Source organism: Saccoglossus kowalevskii, chromosome 5 (genome assembly GCF_978046115.1).
Source record: "Saccoglossus kowalevskii chromosome 5, keSacKowa6.1, whole genome shotgun sequence".
Taxonomy (NCBI): domain Eukaryota; kingdom Metazoa; phylum Hemichordata; class Enteropneusta; family Harrimaniidae; genus Saccoglossus; species Saccoglossus kowalevskii.
The window spans coordinates 24772899-24793647 of record NC_140645.1 but is presented as its reverse complement, the minus strand read 5'-3'; the positions used below and the strand labels follow the sequence as shown (position 1 = coordinate 24793647).

The 20749-nt window shown below is 37.6% G+C and overlaps 1 protein-coding gene across 1 annotated transcript in view; it reads right to left on the bottom strand.

The window, feature by feature from the left end:
* Window positions 1-20749, bottom strand: part of LOC102801736 (CMP-N-acetylneuraminate-poly-alpha-2,8-sialyltransferase-like) — a 256075-nt gene that overhangs the window by 11964 nt on the left and 223362 nt on the right. The gene's annotated exons all lie outside the window — the stretch shown is intronic.

The window sequence follows — 20749 nt, the reverse complement described above, 5'->3', positions numbered from 1 at the left end:
CATTGAAATAAAGTCTAAGATTGGTCGGTTATGTACGTACTTATCCAAAATGAATTCATAACCATTTTAACACGTAGCCAGGGTAATGAAATTAAACGGTACCCACCGAAAAATACACAGGGTCAGAACCCTGACCAACACATTGAAATAAAGTCCAAGATTGGTCGGTTATGTACGTACTTATCCAAAATGAATTCATAACCATTTTAACATGTAGCCAGGGTAATGAAATTAAACGGTACCCACCGAAAAATACACAGGGTCAGAACCCTGACCAACATATTGAAATAAAGTCCAAGATTGGTCGGTTACGTACGTACTTATCCAGAGTGAATTCATAACCATTTTAACACGTAGCCAGAGTAGTGAAATTAAACGGTACCTACCAAAAAATACACAGGGTCAGAACCCTGACCAACATATTGAAATAAAGTCCAAGATTGGTCGGTTACGTACGTACTTATCTAGAGTGAATTCATAACCATTTTAACACGTAGCCAGGGTAATGAACCAATGCATTGCCTGATATTAAATGTTAACTAACGCTTTAGTACATATGTATAAGCATTCAGTAATTTTAATGAAAAAAAAGTACATTTATCTTAGTAATAGTGACACCTGTTGTTTAGTGTGATGAACCCCCACGGTTGGGTACAGGAGCATAGAAGTTTTTAATTAAAATTGTTTTCCATAAGAAAAATGAAACCATCATACATGGCCTTATAAACAGCCTTTTACTTCATAGTGGGGTGGGTGGAGTAAAGCTGTGATTATTTTTATTACTTTCTGACCATCTAGTTTGCCATTTACCATGTCCATATAAACTAAAGCTCCAGCCAATATCAGATTTGACTACTTGTTTCAAGCTATGGCACTTGGAAATGAGTGTTGTGACATGTGGCAAATGTCCAACTGTCTTGGTTAATAAGATTGGCTATATTTCAACTAGAAACAGGTAAACCAGTATACCTGTATGTACGAAGCCAGTGATCGTTATTCAAGCCAAAGAAACTGCATCTATTTATATAAATACACATGGACAGAGAATATTTTCTTGGAGCACTAAATGTGACAATTGCCCTACTGTCTGTGATAAATATACCACACCAGCTACATAGTGCCCGACGAGGAGTTGGGTAGGTAGTGAAGAAAAACATTGACTGAAGCCTGGCAGAGGACTGAATTGTTGTCAACAGCAACAAACATACTGGGAAAGTCAAAGACAGTGAAAAAACAAACAAACAAAAAACACACAGGCATATAAATACTAACTTTCTAGGATCTTTATTGACTCCAAGTAATCCAGAGTAGAACGAGATGAATCAACGCTATACTCCGCCATCTTTATTTTAATATTAGATGCAACCATTATTCTGTAGGGGACAACGGGTCATAACTTGAGGGGAGTTAACACCCATGATTTTTAAAATGCCTTGATCAATAAGAGTCTAAGTTACAGGGAACATTATTTTCATTTTTCAGTGGACCAATAAATGCATTTGACAGGAAAATAGAAAAACTCTACCACAACAGCAATTAGAACAGCTTGCTGCATTATAAGTATCACTTCCCTGTCAAATTAGTGGTTCATGCTTATTTGAATCTGAACATAACAGGCCAATTCTATCACACCTTGCTAGGCTTGAACTTCCATCCAATCAGAGCATTCCAAATGAACATGATTCTCCACAAAACTAGAGGGCGCTCTGACCAAAAAATTGCCATGATCTAAATAAAAAGAACTGAATGTCCACAGTTATGTCTGTAGGTGTACCTTACCTGCATGCAAAATAAAGTCCAAGATTGGTCGGTTATGTACGTACTTATCCAAAATGAATTCATAACCATTTTAACACGTAGCCAGGGTAGTGAAATTAAACGGTACCCACCGAAAAATACACAGGGTCAGAACCCTGACCAACACATTGAAATAAAGTCCAAGATTGGTCGGTTACGTACGTACTTATCCAGAGTGAATTCATAACCATTTTAACACGTAGCCAGAGTAGTGAAATTAAACGGTACCCACCAAAAAATACACAGGGTCAGAACCCTGACCAACATATTGAAATAAAGTCCAAGATTGGTCGGTTACGTACGTACTTATCCAGAGTGAATTCATAACCATTTTAACACGTAGCCAGAGTAGTGAAATTAAACGGTACCCACCAAAAAATACACAGGGTCAGAACCCTGACCAACACATTGAATTAAAGTCCAAGATTGGTCGGTTATGTACGTACTTATCCAAAATGAATTCATAACCATTTTAACACGTAGCCAGGGTAGTGAAATTAAACGGTACCCACCGAAAAATACACAGGGTCAAAACCCTGACCAACACATTGAAATAAAGTCCAAGATTGGTTGGTTACGTACGTACTTATCCAGAGTGACTTCAGACCCATTTTAACACGTAGCCAGGGTAATGAAATTAAACGGTACCCACCGAAAAATACACAGGGTCAGAACCCTGACCAACACATTGAAATAAAGTCTAAGATTGGTCGGTTATGTACGTACTTATCCAAAATGAATTCATAACCATTTTAACACGTAGCCAGGGTAATGAAATTAAACGGTACCCACCGAAAAATACACAGGGTCAGAACCCTGACCAACACATTGAAATAAAGTCCAAGATTGGTCGGTTATGTACGTACTTATCCAAAATGAATTCATAACCATTTTAACATGTAGCCAGGGTAATGAAATTAAACGGTACCCACCGAAAAATACACAGGGTCAGAACCCTGACCAACATATTGAAATAAAGTCCAAGATTGGTCGGTTACGTACGTACTTATCCAGAGTGAATTCATAACCATTTTAACACGTAGCCAGAGTAGTGAAATTAAACGGTACCCACCAAAAAATACACAGGGTCAGAACCCTGACCAACATATTGAAATAAAGTCCAAGATTGGTCGGTTACGTACGTACTTATCTAGAGTGAATTCATAACCATTTTAACACGTAGCCAGGGTAATGAACCAATGCATTGCCTGATATTAAATGTTAACTAACGCTTTAGTACATATGTATAAGCATTCAGTAATTTTAATGAAAAAAAAGTACATTTATCTTAGTAATAGTGACACCTGTTGTTTAGTGTGATGAACCCCCACGGTTGGGTACAGGAGCATAGAAGTTTTTAATTAAAATTGTTTTCCATAAGAAAAATGAAACCATCATACATGGCCTTATAAACAGCCTTTTACTTCATAGTGGGGTGGGTGGAGTAAAGCTGTGATTATTTTTATTACTTTCTGACCATCTAGTTTGCCATTTACCATGTCCATATAAACTAAAGCTCCAGCCAATATCAGATTTGACTACTTGTTTCAAGCTATGGCACTTGGAAATGAGTGTTGTGACATGTGGCAAATGTCCAACTGTCTTGGTTAATAAGATTGGCTATATTTCAACTAGAAACAGGTAAACCAGTATACCTGTATGTACGAAGCCAGTGATCGTTATTCAAGCCAAAGAAACTGCATCTATTTATATAAATACACATGGACAGAGAATATTTTCTTGGAGCACTAAATGTGACAATTGCCCTACTGTCTGTGATAAATATACCACACCAGCTACATAGTGCCCGACGAGGAGTTGGGTAGGTAGTGAAGAAAAACATTGACTGAAGCCTGGCAGAGGACTGAATTGTTGTCAACAGCAACAAACATACTGGGAAAGTCAAAGACAGTGAAAAAACAAACAAACAAAAAACACACAGGCATATAAATACTAACTTTCTAGGATCTTTATTGACTCCAAGTAATCCAGAGTAGAACGAGATGAATCAACGCTATACTCCGCCATCTTTATTTTAATATTAGATGCAACCATTATTCTGTAGGGGACAACGGGTCATAACTTGAGGGGAGTTAACACCCATGATTTTTAAAATGCCTTGATCAATAAGAGTCTAAGTTACAGGGAACATTATTTTCATTTTTCAGTGGACCAATAAATGCATTTGACAGGAAAGTAGAAAAACTCTACCACAACAGCAATTAGAACAGCTTGCTGCATTATAAGTATCACTTCCCTGTCAAATTAGTGGTTCATGCTTATTTGAATCTGAACATAACAGGCCAATTCTATCACACCTTGCTAGGCTTGAACTTCCATCCAATCAGAGCATTCCAAATGAACATGATTCTCCACAAAACTAGAGGGCGCTCTGACCAAAAAAATGCCATGATCTAAATAAAAAGAACTGAATGTCCACAGTTATGTCTGTAGGTGTACCTTACCTGCATGCAAAATAAAGTCCAAGATTGGTCGGTTATGTACGTACTTATCCAAAATGAATTCATAACCATTTTAACACGTAGCCAGGGTAGTGAAATTAAACGGTACCCACCGAAAAATACACAGGGTCAGAACCCTGACCAACACATTGAAATAAAGTCCAAGATTGGTCGGTTACGTACGTACTTATCCAGAGTGAATTCATAACCATTTTAACACGTAGCCAGAGTAGTGAAATTAAACGGTACCCACCAAAAAATACACAGGGTCAGAACCCTGACCAACATATTGAAATAAAGTCCAAGATTGGTCGGTTACGTACGTACTTATCCAGAGTGAATTCATAACCATTTTAACACGTAGCCAGAGTAGTGAAATTAAACGGTACCCACCAAAAAATACACAGGGTCAGAACCCTGACCAACACATTGAATTAAAGTCCAAGATTGGTCGGTTATGTACGTACTTATCCAAAATGAATTCATAACCATTTTAACACGTAGCCAGGGTAGTGAAATTAAACGGTACCCACCGAAAAATACACAGGGTCAAAACCCTGACCAACACATTGAAATAAAGTCCAAGATTGGTCGGTTATGTACGTACTTATCCAGAGTGAATTCATAACCATTTTAACACGTAGCCAGGGTAATGAAATTAAACGGTACCCACCGAAAAATACACAGGGTCAGAACCCTGACCAACACATTGAAATAAAGTCCAAGATTGGTCGGTTATGTACGTACTTATCCAAAATGAATTCATAACCATTTTAACATGTAGCCAGGGTAATGAAATTAAACGGTACCCACCGAAAAATACACAGGGTCAGAACCCTGACCAACATATTGAAATAAAGTCCAAGATTGGTCGGTTACGTACGTACTTATCCAGAGTGAATTCATAACCATTTTAACACGTAGCCAGAGTAGTGAAATTAAACGGTACCCACCAAAAAATACACAGGGTCAGAACCCTGACCAACATATTGAAATAAAGTCCAAGATTGGTCGGTTACGTACGTACTTATCTAGAGTGAATTCATAACCATTTTAACACGTAGCCAGGGTAATGAACCAATGCATTGCCTGATATTAAATGTTAACTAACGCTTTAGTACATATGTATAAGCATTCAGTAATTTTAATGAAAAAAAAGTACATTTATCTTAGTAATAGTGACACCTGTTGTTTAGTGTGATGAACCCCCACGGTTGGGTACAGGAGCATAGAAGTTTTTAATTAAAATTGTTTTCCATAAGAAAAATGAAACCATCATACATGGCCTTATAAACAGCCTTTTACTTCATAGTGGGGTGGGTGGAGTAAAGCTGTGATTATTTTTATTACTTTCTGACCATCTAGTTTGCCATTTACCATGTCCATATAAACTAAAGCTCCAGCCAATATCAGATTTGACTACTTGTTTCAAGCTATGGCACTTGGAAATGAGTGTTGTGACATGTGGCAAATGTCCAACTGTCTTGGTTAATAAGATTGGCTATATTTCAACTAGAAACAGGTAAACCAGTATACCTGTATGTACGAAGCCAGTGATCGTTATTCAAGCCAAAGAAACTGCATCTATTTATATAAATACACATGGACAGAGAATATTTTCTTGGAGCACTAAATGTGACAATTGCCCTACTGTCTGTGATAAATATACCACACCAGCTACATAGTGCCCGACGAGGAGTTGGGTAGGTAGTGAAGAAAAACATTGACTGAAGCCTGGCAGAGGACTGAATTGTTGTCAACAGCAACAAACATACTGGGAAAGTCAAAGACAGTGAAAAAACAAACAAACAAAAAACACACAGGCATATAAATACTAACTTTCTAGGATCTTTATTGACTCCAAGTAATCCAGAGTAGAACGAGATGAATCAACGCTATACTCCGCCATCTTTATTTTAATATTAGATGCAACCATTATTCTGTAGGGGACAACGGGTCATAACTTGAGGGGAGTTAACACCCATGATTTTTAAAATGCCTTGATCAATAAGAGTCTAAGTTACAGGGAACATTATTTTCATTTTTCAGTGGACCAATAAATGCATTTGACAGGAAAATAGAAAAACTCTACCACAACAGCAATTAGAACAGCTTGCTGCATTATAAGTATCACTTCCCTGTCAAATTAGTGGTTCATGCTTATTTGAATCTGAACATAACAGGCCAATTCTATCACACCTTGCTAGGCTTGAACTTCCATCCAATCAGAGCATTCCAAATGAACATGATTCTCCACAAAACTAGAGGGCGCTCTGACCAAAAAATTGCCATGATCTAAATAAAAAGAACTGAATGTCCACAGTTATGTCTGTAGGTGTACCTTACCTGCATGCAAAATAAAGTCCAAGATTGGTCGGTTATGTACGTACTTATCCAAAATGAATTCATAACCATTTTAACACGTAGCCAGGGTAGTGAAATTAAACGGTACCCACCGAAAAATACACAGGGTCAGAACCCTGACCAACACATTGAAATAAAGTCCAAGATTGGTCGGTTACGTACGTACTTATCCAGAGTGAATTCATAACCATTTTAACACGTAGCCAGAGTAGTGAAATTAAACGGTACCCACCAAAAAATACACAGGGTCAGAACCCTGACCAACATATTGAAATAAAGTCCAAGATTGGTCGGTTACGTACGTACTTATCCAGAGTGAATTCATAACCATTTTAACACGTAGCCAGAGTAGTGAAATTAAACGGTACCCACCAAAAAATACACAGGGTCAGAACCCTGACCAACACATTGAATTAAAGTCCAAGATTGGTCGGTTATGTACGTACTTATCCAAAATGAATTCATAACCATTTTAACACGTAGCCAGGGTAGTGAAATTAAACGGTACCCACCGAAAAATACACAGGGTCAAAACCCTGACCAACACATTGAAATAAAGTCCAAGATTGGTCGGTTATGTACGTACTTATCCAGAGTGAATTCATAACCATTTTAACACGTAGCCAGAGTAGTGAAATTAAACGGTACCCACCAAAAAATACACAGGGTCAGAACCCTGACCAACATATTGAAATAAAGTCCAAGATTGGTCGGTTACGTACGTACTTATCTAGAGTGAATTCATAACCATTTTAACACGTAGCCAGGGTAATGAACCAATGCATTGCCTGATATTAAATGTTAACTAACGCTTTAGTACATATGTATAAGCATTCAGTAATTTTAATGAAAAAAAAGTACATTTATCTTAGTAATAGTGACACCTGTTGTTTAGTGTGATGAACCCCCACGGTTGGGTACAGGAGCATAGAAGTTTTTAATTAAAATTGTTTTCCATAAGAAAAATGAAACCATCATACATGGCCTTATAAACAGCCTTTTACTTCATAGTGGGGTGGGTGGAGTAAAGCTGTGATTATTTTTATTACTTTCTGACCATCTAGTTTGCCATTTACCATGTCCATATAAACTAAAGCTCCAGCCAATATCAGATTTGACTACTTGTTTCAAGCTATGGCACTTGGAAATGAGTGTTGTGACATGTGGCAAATGTCCAACTGTCTTGGTTAATAAGATTGGCTATATTTCAACTAGAAACAGGTAAACCAGTATACCTGTATGTACGAAGCCAGTGATCGTTATTCAAGCCAAAGAAACTGCATCTATTTATATAAATACACATGGACAGAGAATATTTTCTTGGAGCACTAAATGTGACAATTGCCCTACTGTCTGTGATAAATATACCACACCAGCTACATAGTGCCCGACGAGGAGTTGGGTAGGTAGTGAAGAAAAACATTGACTGAAGCCTGGCAGAGGACTGAATTGTTGTCAACAGCAACAAACATACTGGGAAAGTCAAAGACAGTGAAAAAACAAACAAACAAAAAACACACAGGCATATAAATACTAACTTTCTAGGATCTTTATTGACTCCAAGTAATCCAGAGTAGAACGAGATGAATCAACGCTATACTCCGCCATCTTTATTTTAATATTAGATGCAACCATTATTCTGTAGGGGACAACGGGTCATAACTTGAGGGGAGTTAACACCCATGATTTTTAAAATGCCTTGATCAATAAGAGTCTAAGTTACAGGGAACATTATTTTCATTTTTCAGTGGACCAATAAATGCATTTGACAGGAAAATAGAAAAACTCTACCACAACAGCAATTAGAACAGCTTGCTGCATTATAAGTATCACTTCCCTGTCAAATTAGTGGTTCATGCTTATTTGAATCTGAACATAACAGGCCAATTCTATCACACCTTGCTAGGCTTGAACTTCCATCCAATCAGAGCATTCCAAATGAACATGATTCTCCACAAAACTAGAGGGCGCTCTGACCAAAAAATTGCCATGATCTAAATAAAAAGAACTGAATGTCCACAGTTATGTCTGTAGGTGTACCTTACCTGCATGCAAAATAAAGTCCAAGATTGGTCGGTTATGTACGTACTTATCCAAAATGAATTCATAACCATTTTAACACGTAGCCAGGGTAGTGAAATTAAACGGTACCCACCGAAAAATACACAGGGTCAGAACCCTGACCAACACATTGAAATAAAGTCCAAGATTGGTCGGTTACGTACGTACTTATCCAGAGTGAATTCATAACCATTTTAACACGTAGCCAGAGTAGTGAAATTAAACGGTACCCACCAAAAAATACACAGGGTCAGAACCCTGACCAACATATTGAAATAAAGTCCAAGATTGGTCGGTTACGTACGTACTTATCCAGAGTGAATTCATAACCATTTTAACACGTAGCCAGAGTAGTGAAATTAAACGGTACCCACCAAAAAATACACAGGGTCAGAACCCTGACCAACACATTGAATTAAAGTCCAAGATTGGTCGGTTATGTACGTACTTATCCAAAATGAATTCATAACCATTTTAACACGTAGCCAGGGTAGTGAAATTAAACGGTACCCACCGAAAAATACACAGGGTCAAAACCCTGACCAACACATTGAAATAAAGTCCAAGATTGGTCGGTTATGTACGTACTTATCCAGAGTGAATTCATAACCATTTTAACACGTAGCCAGGGTAATGAAATTAAACGGTACCCACCGAAAAATACACAGGGTCAGAACCCTGACCAACACATTGAAATAAAGTCCAAGATTGGTCGGTTATGTACGTACTTATCCAAAATGAATTCATAACCATTTTAACATGTAGCCAGGGTAATGAAATTAAACGGTACCCACCGAAAAATACACAGGGTCAGAACCCTGACCAACATATTGAAATAAAGTCCAAGATTGGTCGGTTACGTACGTACTTATCCAGAGTGAATTCATAACCATTTTAACACGTAGCCAGAGTAGTGAAATTAAACGGTACCCACCAAAAAATACACAGGGTCAGAACCCTGACCAACATATTGAAATAAAGTCCAAGATTGGTCGGTTACGTACGTACTTATCTAGAGTGAATTCATAACCATTTTAACACGTAGCCAGGGTAATGAACCAATGCATTGCCTGATATTAAATGTTAACTAACGCTTTAGTACATATGTATAAGCATTCAGTAATTTTAATGAAAAAAAAGTACATTTATCTTAGTAATAGTGACACCTGTTGTTTAGTGTGATGAACCCCCACGGTTGGGTACAGGAGCATAGAAGTTTTTAATTAAAATTGTTTTCCATAAGAAAAATGAAACCATCATACATGGCCTTATAAACAGCCTTTTACTTCATAGTGGGGTGGGTGGAGTAAAGCTGTGATTATTTTTATTACTTTCTGACCATCTAGTTTGCCATTTACCATGTCCATATAAACTAAAGCTCCAGCCAATATCAGATTTGACTACTTGTTTCAAGCTATGGCACTTGGAAATGAGTGTTGTGACATGTGGCAAATGTCCAACTGTCTTGGTTAATAAGATTGGCTATATTTCAACTAGAAACAGGTAAACCAGTATACCTGTATGTACGAAGCCAGTGATCGTTATTCAAGCCAAAGAAACTGCATCTATTTATATAAATACACATGGACAGAGAATATTTTCTTGGAGCACTAAATGTGACAATTGCCCTACTGTCTGTGATAAATATACCACACCAGCTACATAGTGCCCGACGAGGAGTTGGGTAGGTAGTGAAGAAAAACATTGACTGAAGCCTGGCAGAGGACTGAATTGTTGTCAACAGTAACAAACATACTGGGAAAGTCAAAGACAGTGAAAAAACAAACAAACAAAAAACACACAGGCATATAAATACTAACTTTCTAGGATCTTTATTGACTCCAAGTAATCCAGAGTAGAACGAGATGAATCAACGCTATACTCCGCCATCTTTATTTTAATATTAGATGCAACCATTATTCTGTAGGGGACAACGGGTCATAACTTGAGGGGAGTTAACACCCATGATTTTTAAAATGCCTTGATCAATAAGAGTCTAAGTTACAGGGAACATTATTTTCATTTTTCAGTGGACCAATAAATGCATTTGACAGGAAAATAGAAAAACTCTACCACAACAGCAATTAGAACAGCTTGCTGCATTATAAGTATCACTTCCCTGTCAAATTAGTGGTTCATGCTTATTTGAATCTGAACATAACAGGCCAATTCTATCACACCTTGCTAGGCTTGAACTTCCATCCAATCAGAGCATTCCAAATGAACATGATTCTCCACAAAACTAGAGGGCGCTCTGACCAAAAAATTGCCATGATCTAAATAAAAAGAACTGAATGTCCACAGTTATGTCTGTAGGTGTACCTTACCTGCATGCAAAATAAAGTCCAAGATTGGTCGGTTATGTACGTACTTATCCAAAATGAATTCATAACCATTTTAACACGTAGCCAGGGTAGTGAAATTAAACGGTACCCACCGAAAAATACACAGGGTCAGAACCCTGACCAACACATTGAAATAAAGTCCAAGATTGGTCGGTTACGTACGTACTTATCCAGAGTGAATTCATAACCATTTTAACACGTAGCCAGAGTAGTGAAATTAAACGGTACCCACCAAAAAATACACAGGGTCAGAACCCTGACCAACATATTGAAATAAAGTCCAAGATTGGTCGGTTACGTACGTACTTATCCAGAGTGAATTCATAACCATTTTAACACGTAGCCAGAGTAGTGAAATTAAACGGTACCCACCAAAAAATACACAGGGTCAGAACCCTGACCAACACATTGAATTAAAGTCCAAGATTGGTCGGTTATGTACGTACTTATCCAAAATGAATTCATAACCATTTTAACACGTAGCCAGGGTAGTGAAATTAAACGGTACCCACCGAAAAATACACAGGGTCAAAACCCTGACCAACACATTGAAATAAAGTCCAAGATTGGTTGGTTACGTACGTACTTATCCAGAGTGACTTCAGACCCATTTTAACACGTAGCCAGGGTAATGAAATTAAACGGTACCCACCGAAAAATACACAGGGTCAGAACCCTGACCAACACATTGAAATAAAGTCTAAGATTGGTCGGTTATGTACGTACTTATCCAAAATGAATTCATAACCATTTTAACACGTAGCCAGGGTAATGAAATTAAACGGTACCCACCGAAAAATACACAGGGTCAGAACCCTGACCAACACATTGAAATAAAGTCCAAGATTGGTCGGTTATGTACGTACTTATCCAAAATGAATTCATAACCATTTTAACATGTAGCCAGGGTAATGAAATTAAACGGTACCCACCGAAAAATACACAGGGTCAGAACCCTGACCAACATATTGAAATAAAGTCCAAGATTGGTCGGTTACGTACGTACTTATCCAGAGTGAATTCATAACCATTTTAACACGTAGCCAGAGTAGTGAAATTAAACGGTACCCACCAAAAAATACACAGGGTCAGAACCCTGACCAACATATTGAAATAAAGTCCAAGATTGGTCGGTTACGTACGTACTTATCTAGAGTGAATTCATAACCATTTTAACACGTAGCCAGGGTAATGAACCAATGCATTGCCTGATATTAAATGTTAACTAACGCTTTAGTACATATGTATAAGCATTCAGTAATTTTAATGAAAAAAAAGTACATTTATCTTAGTAATAGTGACACCTGTTGTTTAGTGTGATGAACCCCCACGGTTGGGTACAGGAGCATAGAAGTTTTTAATTAAAATTGTTTTCCATAAGAAAAATGAAACCATCATACATGGCCTTATAAACAGCCTTTTACTTCATAGTGGGGTGGGTGGAGTAAAGCTGTGATTATTTTTATTACTTTCTGACCATCTAGTTTGCCATTTACCATGTCCATATAAACTAAAGCTCCAGCCAATATCAGATTTGACTACTTGTTTCAAGCTATGGCACTTGGAAATGAGTGTTGTGACATGTGGCAAATGTCCAACTGTCTTGGTTAATAAGATTGGCTATATTTCAACTAGAAACAGGTAAACCAGTATACCTGTATGTACGAAGCCAGTGATCGTTATTCAAGCCAAAGAAACTGCATCTATTTATATAAATACACATGGACAGAGAATATTTTCTTGGAGCACTAAATGTGACAATTGCCCTACTGTCTGTGATAAATATACCACACCAGCTACATAGTGCCCGACGAGGAGTTGGGTAGGTAGTGAAGAAAAACATTGACTGAAGCCTGGCAGAGGACTGAATTGTTGTCAACAGCAACAAACATACTGGGAAAGTCAAAGACAGTGAAAAAACAAACAAACAAAAAACACACAGGCATATAAATACTAACTTTCTAGGATCTTTATTGACTCCAAGTAATCCAGAGTAGAACGAGATGAATCAACGCTATACTCCGCCATCTTTATTTTAATATTAGATGCAACCATTATTCTGTAGGGGACAACGGGTCATAACTTGAGGGGAGTTAACACCCATGATTTTTAAAATGCCTTGATCAATAAGAGTCTAAGTTACAGGGAACATTATTTTCATTTTTCAGTGGACCAATAAATGCATTTGACAGGAAAATAGAAAAACTCTACCACAACAGCAATTAGAACAGCTTGCTGCATTATAAGTATCACTTCCCTGTCAAATTAGTGGTTCATGCTTATTTGAATCTGAACATAACAGGCCAATTCTATCACACCTTGCTAGGCTTGAACTTCCATCCAATCAGAGCATTCCAAATGAACATGATTCTCCACAAAACTAGAGGGCGCTCTGACCAAAAAATTGCCATGATCTAAATAAAAAGAACTGAATGTCCACAGTTATGTCTGTAGGTGTACCTTACCTGCATGCAAAATAAAGTCCAAGATTGGTCGGTTATGTACGTACTTATCCAAAATGAATTCATAACCATTTTAACACGTAGCCAGGGTAGTGAAATTAAACGGTACCCACCGAAAAATACACAGGGTCAGAACCCTGACCAACACATTGAAATAAAGTCCAAGATTGGTCGGTTACGTACGTACTTATCTAGAGTGAATTCATAACCATTTTAACACGTAGCCAGGGTAATGAACCAATGCATTGCCTGATATTAAATGTTAACTAACGCTTTAGTACATATGTATAAGCATTCAGTAATTTTAATGAAAAAAAAGTACATTTATCTTAGTAATAGTGACACCTGTTGTTTAGTGTGATGAACCCCCACGGTTGGGTACAGGAGCATAGAAGTTTTTAATTAAAATTGTTTTCCATAAGAAAAATGAAACCATCATACATGGCCTTATAAACAGCCTTTTACTTCATAGTGGGGTGGGTGGAGTAAAGCTGTGATTATTTTTATTACTTTCTGACCATCTAGTTTGCCATTTACCATGTCCATATAAACTAAAGCTCCAGCCAATATCAGATTTGACTACTTGTTTCAAGCTATGGCACTTGGAAATGAGTGTTGTGACATGTGGCAAATGTCCAACTGTCTTGGTTAATAAGATTGGCTATATTTCAACTAGAAACAGGTAAACCAGTATACCTGTATGTACGAAGCCAGTGATCGTTATTCAAGCCAAAGAAACTGCATCTATTTATATAAATACACATGGACAGAGAATATTTTCTTGGAGCACTAAATGTGACAATTGCCCTACTGTCTGTGATAAATATACCACACCAGCTACATAGTGCCCGACGAGGAGTTGGGTAGGTAGTGAAGAAAAACATTGACTGAAGCCTGGCAGAGGACTGAATTGTTGTCAACAGCAACAAACATACTGGGAAAGTCAAAGACAGTGAAAAAACAAACAAACAAAAAACACACAGGCATATAAATACTAACTTTCTAGGATCTTTATTGACTCCAAGTAATCCAGAGTAGAACGAGATGAATCAACGCTATACTCCGCCATCTTTATTTTAATATTAGATGCAACCATTATTCTGTAGGGGACAACGGGTCATAACTTGAGGGGAGTTAACACCCATGATTTTTAAAATGCCTTGATCAATAAGAGTCTAAGTTACAGGGAACATTATTTTCATTTTTCAGTGGACCAATAAATGCATTTGACAGGAAAATAGAAAAACTCTACCACAACAGCAATTAGAACAGCTTGCTGCATTATAAGTATCACTTCCCTGTCAAATTAGTGGTTCATGCTTATTTGAATCTGAACATAACAGGCCAATTCTATCACACCTTGCTAGGCTTGAACTTCCATCCAATCAGAGCATTCCAAATGAACATGATTCTCCACAAAACTAGAGGGCGCTCTGACCAAAAAATTGCCATGATCTAAATAAAAAGAACTGAATGTCCACAGTTATGTCTGTAGGTGTACCTTACCTGCATGCAAAATAAAGTCCAAGATTGGTCGGTTATGTACGTACTTATCCAAAATGAATTCATAACCATTTTAACACGTAGCCAGGGTAGTGAAATTAAACGGTACCCACCGAAAAATACACAGGGTCAGAACCCTGACCAACACATTGAAATAAAGTCCAAGATTGGTCGGTTACGTACGTACTTATCCAGAGTGAATTCATAACCATTTTAACACGTAGCCAGAGTAGTGAAATTAAACGGTACCCACCAAAAAATACACAGGGTCAGAACCCTGACCAACATATTGAAATAAAGTCCAAGATTGGTCGGTTACGTACGTACTTATCCAGAGTGAATTCATAACCATTTTAACACGTAGCCAGAGTAGTGAAATTAAACGGTACCCACCAAAAAATACACAGGGTCAGAACCCTGACCAACACATTGAATTAAAGTCCAAGATTGGTCGGTTATGTACGTACTTATCCAAAATGAATTCATAACCATTTTAACACGTAGCCAGGGTAGTGAAATTAAACGGTACCCACCGAAAAATACACAGGGTCAAAACCCTGACCAACACATTGAAATAAAGTCCAAGATTGGTCGGTTATGTACGTACTTATCCAGAGTGAATTCATAACCATTTTAACACGTAGCCAGGGTAATGAAATTAAACGGTACCCACCGAAAAATACACAGGGTCAGAACCCTGACCAACACATTGAATTAAAGTCCAAGATTGGTTGGTTACGTACGTACTTATCCAGAGTGACTTCAGACCCATTTTAACACGTAGCCAGGGTAATGAAATTAAACGGTACCCACCGAAAAATACACAGGGTCAGAACCCTGACCAACACATTGAAATAAAGTCTAAGATTGGTCGGTTATGTACGTACTTATCCAAAATGAATTCATAACCATTTTAACACGTAGCCAGGGTAATGAAATTAAACGGTACCCACCGAAAAATACACAGGGTCAGAACCCTGACCAACACATTGAAATAAAGTCCAAGATTGGTCGGTTATGTACGTACTTATCCAAAATGAATTCATAACCATTTTAACATGTAGCCAGGGTAATGAAATTAAACGGTACCCACCGAAAAATACACAGGGTCAGAACCCTGACCAACATATTGAAATAAAGTCCAAGATTGGTCGGTTACGTACGTACTTATCCAGAGTGAATTCATAACCATTTTAACACGTAGCCAGAGTAGTGAAATTAAACGGTACCCACCAAAAAATACACAGGGTCAGAACCCTGACCAACATATTGAAATAAAGTCCAAGATTGGTCGGTTACGTACGTACTTATCTAGAGTGAATTCATAACCATTTTAACACGTAGCCAGGGTAATGAACCAATGCATTGCCTGATATTAAATGTTAACTAACGCTTTAGTACATATGTATAAGCATTCAGTAATTTTAATGAAAAAAAAGTACATTTATCTTAGTAATAGTGACACCTGTTGTTTAGTGTGATGAACCCCCACGGTTGGGTACAGGAGCATAGAAGTTTTTAATTAAAATTGTTTTCCATAAGAAAAATGAAACCATCATACATGGCCTTATAAACAGCCTTTTACTTCATAGTGGGGTGGGTGGAGTAAAGCTGTGATTATTTTTATTACTTTCTGACCATCTAGTTTGCCATTTACCATGTCCATATAAACTAAAGCTCCAGCCAATATCAGATTTGACTACTTGTTTCAAGCTATGGCACTTGGAAATGAGTGTTGTGACATGTGGCAAATGTCCAACTGTCTTGGTTAATAAGATTGGCTATATTTCAACTAGAAACAGGTAAACCAGTATACCTGTATGTACGAAGCCAGTGATCGTTATTCAAGCCAAAGAAACTGCATCTATTTATATAAATACACATGGACAGAGAATATTTTCTTGGAGCACTAAATGTGACAATTGCCCTACTGTCTGTGATAAATATACCACACCAGCTACATAGTGCCCGACGAGGAGTTGGGTAGGTAGTGAAGAAAAACATTGACTGAAGCCTGGCAGAGGACTGAATTGTTGTCAACAGCAACAAACATACTGGGAAAGTCAAAGACAGTGAAAAAACAAACAAACAAAAAACACACAGGCATATAAATACTAACTTTCTAGGATCTTTATTGACTCCAAGTAATCCAGAGTAGAACGAGATGAATCAACGCTATACTCCGCCATCTTTATTTTAATATTAGATGCAACCATTATTCTGTAGGGGACAACGGGTCATAACTTGAGGGGAGTTAACACCCATGATTTTTAAAATGCCTTGATCAATAAGAGTCTAAGTTACAGGGAACATTATTTTCATTTTTCAGTGGACCAATAAATGCATTTGACAGGAAAATAGAAAAACTCTACCACAACAGCAATTAGAACAGCTTGCTGCATTATAAGTATCACTTCCCTGTCAAATTAGTGGTTCATGCTTATTTGAATCTGAACATAACAGGCCAATTCTATCACACCTTGCTAGGCTTGAACTTCCATCCAATCAGAGCATTCCAAATGAACATGATTCTCCACAAAACTAGAGGGCGCTCTGACCAAAAAATTGCCATGATCTAAATAAAAAGAACTGAATGTCCACAGTTATGTCTGTAGGTGTACCTTACCTGCATGCAAAATAAAGTCCAAGATTGGTCGGTTATGTACGTACTTATCCAAAATGAATTCATAACCATTTTAACACGTAGCCAGGGTAGTGAAATTAAACGGTACCCACCGAAAAATACACAGGGTCAGAACCCTGACCAACACATTGAAATAAAGTCCAAGATTGGTCGGTTACGTACGTACTTATCCAGAGTGAATTCATAACCATTTTAACACGTAGCCAGAGTAGTGAAATTAAACGGTACCCACCAAAAAATACACAGGGTCAGAACCCTGACCAACATATTGAAATAAAGTCCAAGATTGGTCGGTTACGTACGTACTTATCCAGAGTGAATTCATAACCATTTTAACACGTAGCCAGAGTAGTGAAATTAAACGGTACCCACCAAAAAATACACAGGGTCAGAACCCTGACCAACATATTGAAATAAAGTCCAAGATTGGTCGGTTACGTACGTACTTATCTAGAGTGAATTCATAACCATTTTAACACGTAGCCAGGGTAATGAACCAATGCATTGCCTGATATTAAATGTTAACTAACGCTTTAGTACATATGTATAAGCATTCAGTAATTTTAATGAAAAAAAAGTACATTTATCTTAGTAATAGTGACACCTGTTGTTTAGTGTGATGAACCCCCACGGTTGGGTACAGGAGCATAGAAGTTTTTAATTAAAATTGTTTTCCATAAGAAAAATGAAACCATCATACATGGCCTTATAAACAGCCTTTTACTTCATAGTGGGGTGGGTGGAGTAAAGCTGTGATTATTTTTATTACTTTCTGACCATCTAGTTTGCCATTTACCATGTCCATATAAACTAAAGCTCCAGCCAATATCAGATTTGACTACTTGTTTCAAGCTATGGCACTTGGAAATGAGTGTTGTGACATGTGGCAAATGTCCAACTGTCTTGGTTAATAAGATTGGCTATATTTCAACTAGAAACAGGTAAACCAGTATACCTGTATGTACGAAGCCAGTGATCGTTATTCAAGCCAAAGAAACTGCATCTATTTATATAAATACACATGGACAGAGAATATTTTCTTGGAGCACTAAATGTGACAATTGCCCTACTGTCTGTGATAAATATACCACACCAGCTACATAGTGCCCGACGAGGAGTTGGGTAGGTAGTGAAGAAAAACATTGACTGAAGCCTGGCAGAGGACTGAATTGTTGTCAACAGCAACAAACATACTGGGAAAGTCAAAGACAGTGAAAAAACAAACAAACAAAAAACACACAGGCATATAAATACTAACTTTCTAGGATCTTTATTGACTCCAAGTAATCCAGAGTAGAACGAGATGAATCAACGCTATACTCCGCCATCTTTATTTTAATATTAGATGCAACCATTATTCTGTAGGGGACAACGGGTCATAACTTGAGGGGAGTTAACACCCATGATTTTTAAAATGCCTTGATCAATAAGAGTCTAAGTTACAGGGAACATTATTTTCATTTTTCAGTGGACCAATAAATGCATTTGACAGGAAAATAGAAAAACTCTACCACAACAGCAATTAGAACAGCTTGCTGCATTATAAGTATCACTTCCCTGTCAAATTAGTGGTTCATGCTTATTTGAATCTGAACATAACAGGCCAATTCTATCACACCTTGCTAGGCTTGAACTTCCATCCAATCAGAGCATTCCAAATGAACATGATTCTCCACAAAACTAGAGGGCGCTCTGACCAAAAAATTGCCATGATCTAAATAAAAAGAACTGAATGTCCACAGTTATGTCTGTAGGTGTACCTTACCTGCATGCAAAATAAAGTCCAAGATTGGTCGGTTATGTACGTACTTATCCAAAATGAATTCATAACCATTTTAACACGTAGCCAGGGTAGTGAAATTAAACGGTACCCACCGAAAAATACACAGGGTCAGAACCCTGACCAACACATTGAAATAAAGTCCAAGATTGGTCGGTTACGTACGTACTTATCCAGAGTGAATTCATAACCATTTTAACACGTAGCCAGAGTAGTGAAATTAAACGGTACCCACCAAAAAATACACAGGGTCAGAACCCTGACCAACATATTGAAATAAAGTCCAAGATTGGTCGGTTACGTACGTACTTATCCAGAGTGAATTCATAACCATTTTAACACGTAGCCAGAGTAGTGAAATTAAACGGTACCCACCAAAAAATACACAGGGTCAGAACCCTGACCAACACATTGAATTAAAGTCCAAGATTGGTCGGTTATGTACGTACTTATCCAAAATGAATTCATAACCATTTTAACACGTAGCCAGGGTAGTGAAATTAAACGGTACCCACCGAAAAATACACAGGGTCAAAACCCTGACCAACACATTGAAATAAAGTCCAAGATTGGTCGGTTATGTACGTACTTATCCAGAGTGAATTCATAACCATTTTAACACGTAGCCAGGGTAATGAAATTAAACGGTACCCACCGAAAAATACACAGGGTCAGAACCCTGACCAACACATTGAATTAAAGTCCAAGATTGGTTGGTTACGTACGTACTTATCCAGAGTGACTTCAGACCCATTTTAACACGTAGCCAGGGTAATGAAATTAAACGGTACCCACCGAAAAATACACAGGGTCAGAACCCTGACCAACACATTGAAATAAAGTCTAAGATTGGTCGGTTATGTACGTACTTATCCAAAATGAATTCATAACCATTTTAACACGTAGCCAGGGTAATGAAATTAAACGGTACCCACCGAAAAATACACAGGGTCAGAACCCTGACCAACACATTGAAATAAAGTCCAAGATTGGTCGGTTATGTACGTACTTATCCAAAATGAATTCATAACCATTTTAACATGTAGCCAGGGTAATGAAATTAAACGGTACCCACCGAAAAATACACAGGGTCAGAACCCTGACCAACATATTGAAATAAAGTCCAAGATTGGTCGGTTACGTACGTACTTATCCAGAGTGAATTCATAACCATTTTAACACGTAGCCAGAGTAGTGAAATTAAACGGTACCCACCAAAAAATACACAGGGTCAGAACCCTGACCAACATATTGAAATAAAGTCCAAGATTGGTCGGTTACGTACGTACTTATCTAGAGTGAATTCATAACCATTTTAACACGTAGCCAGG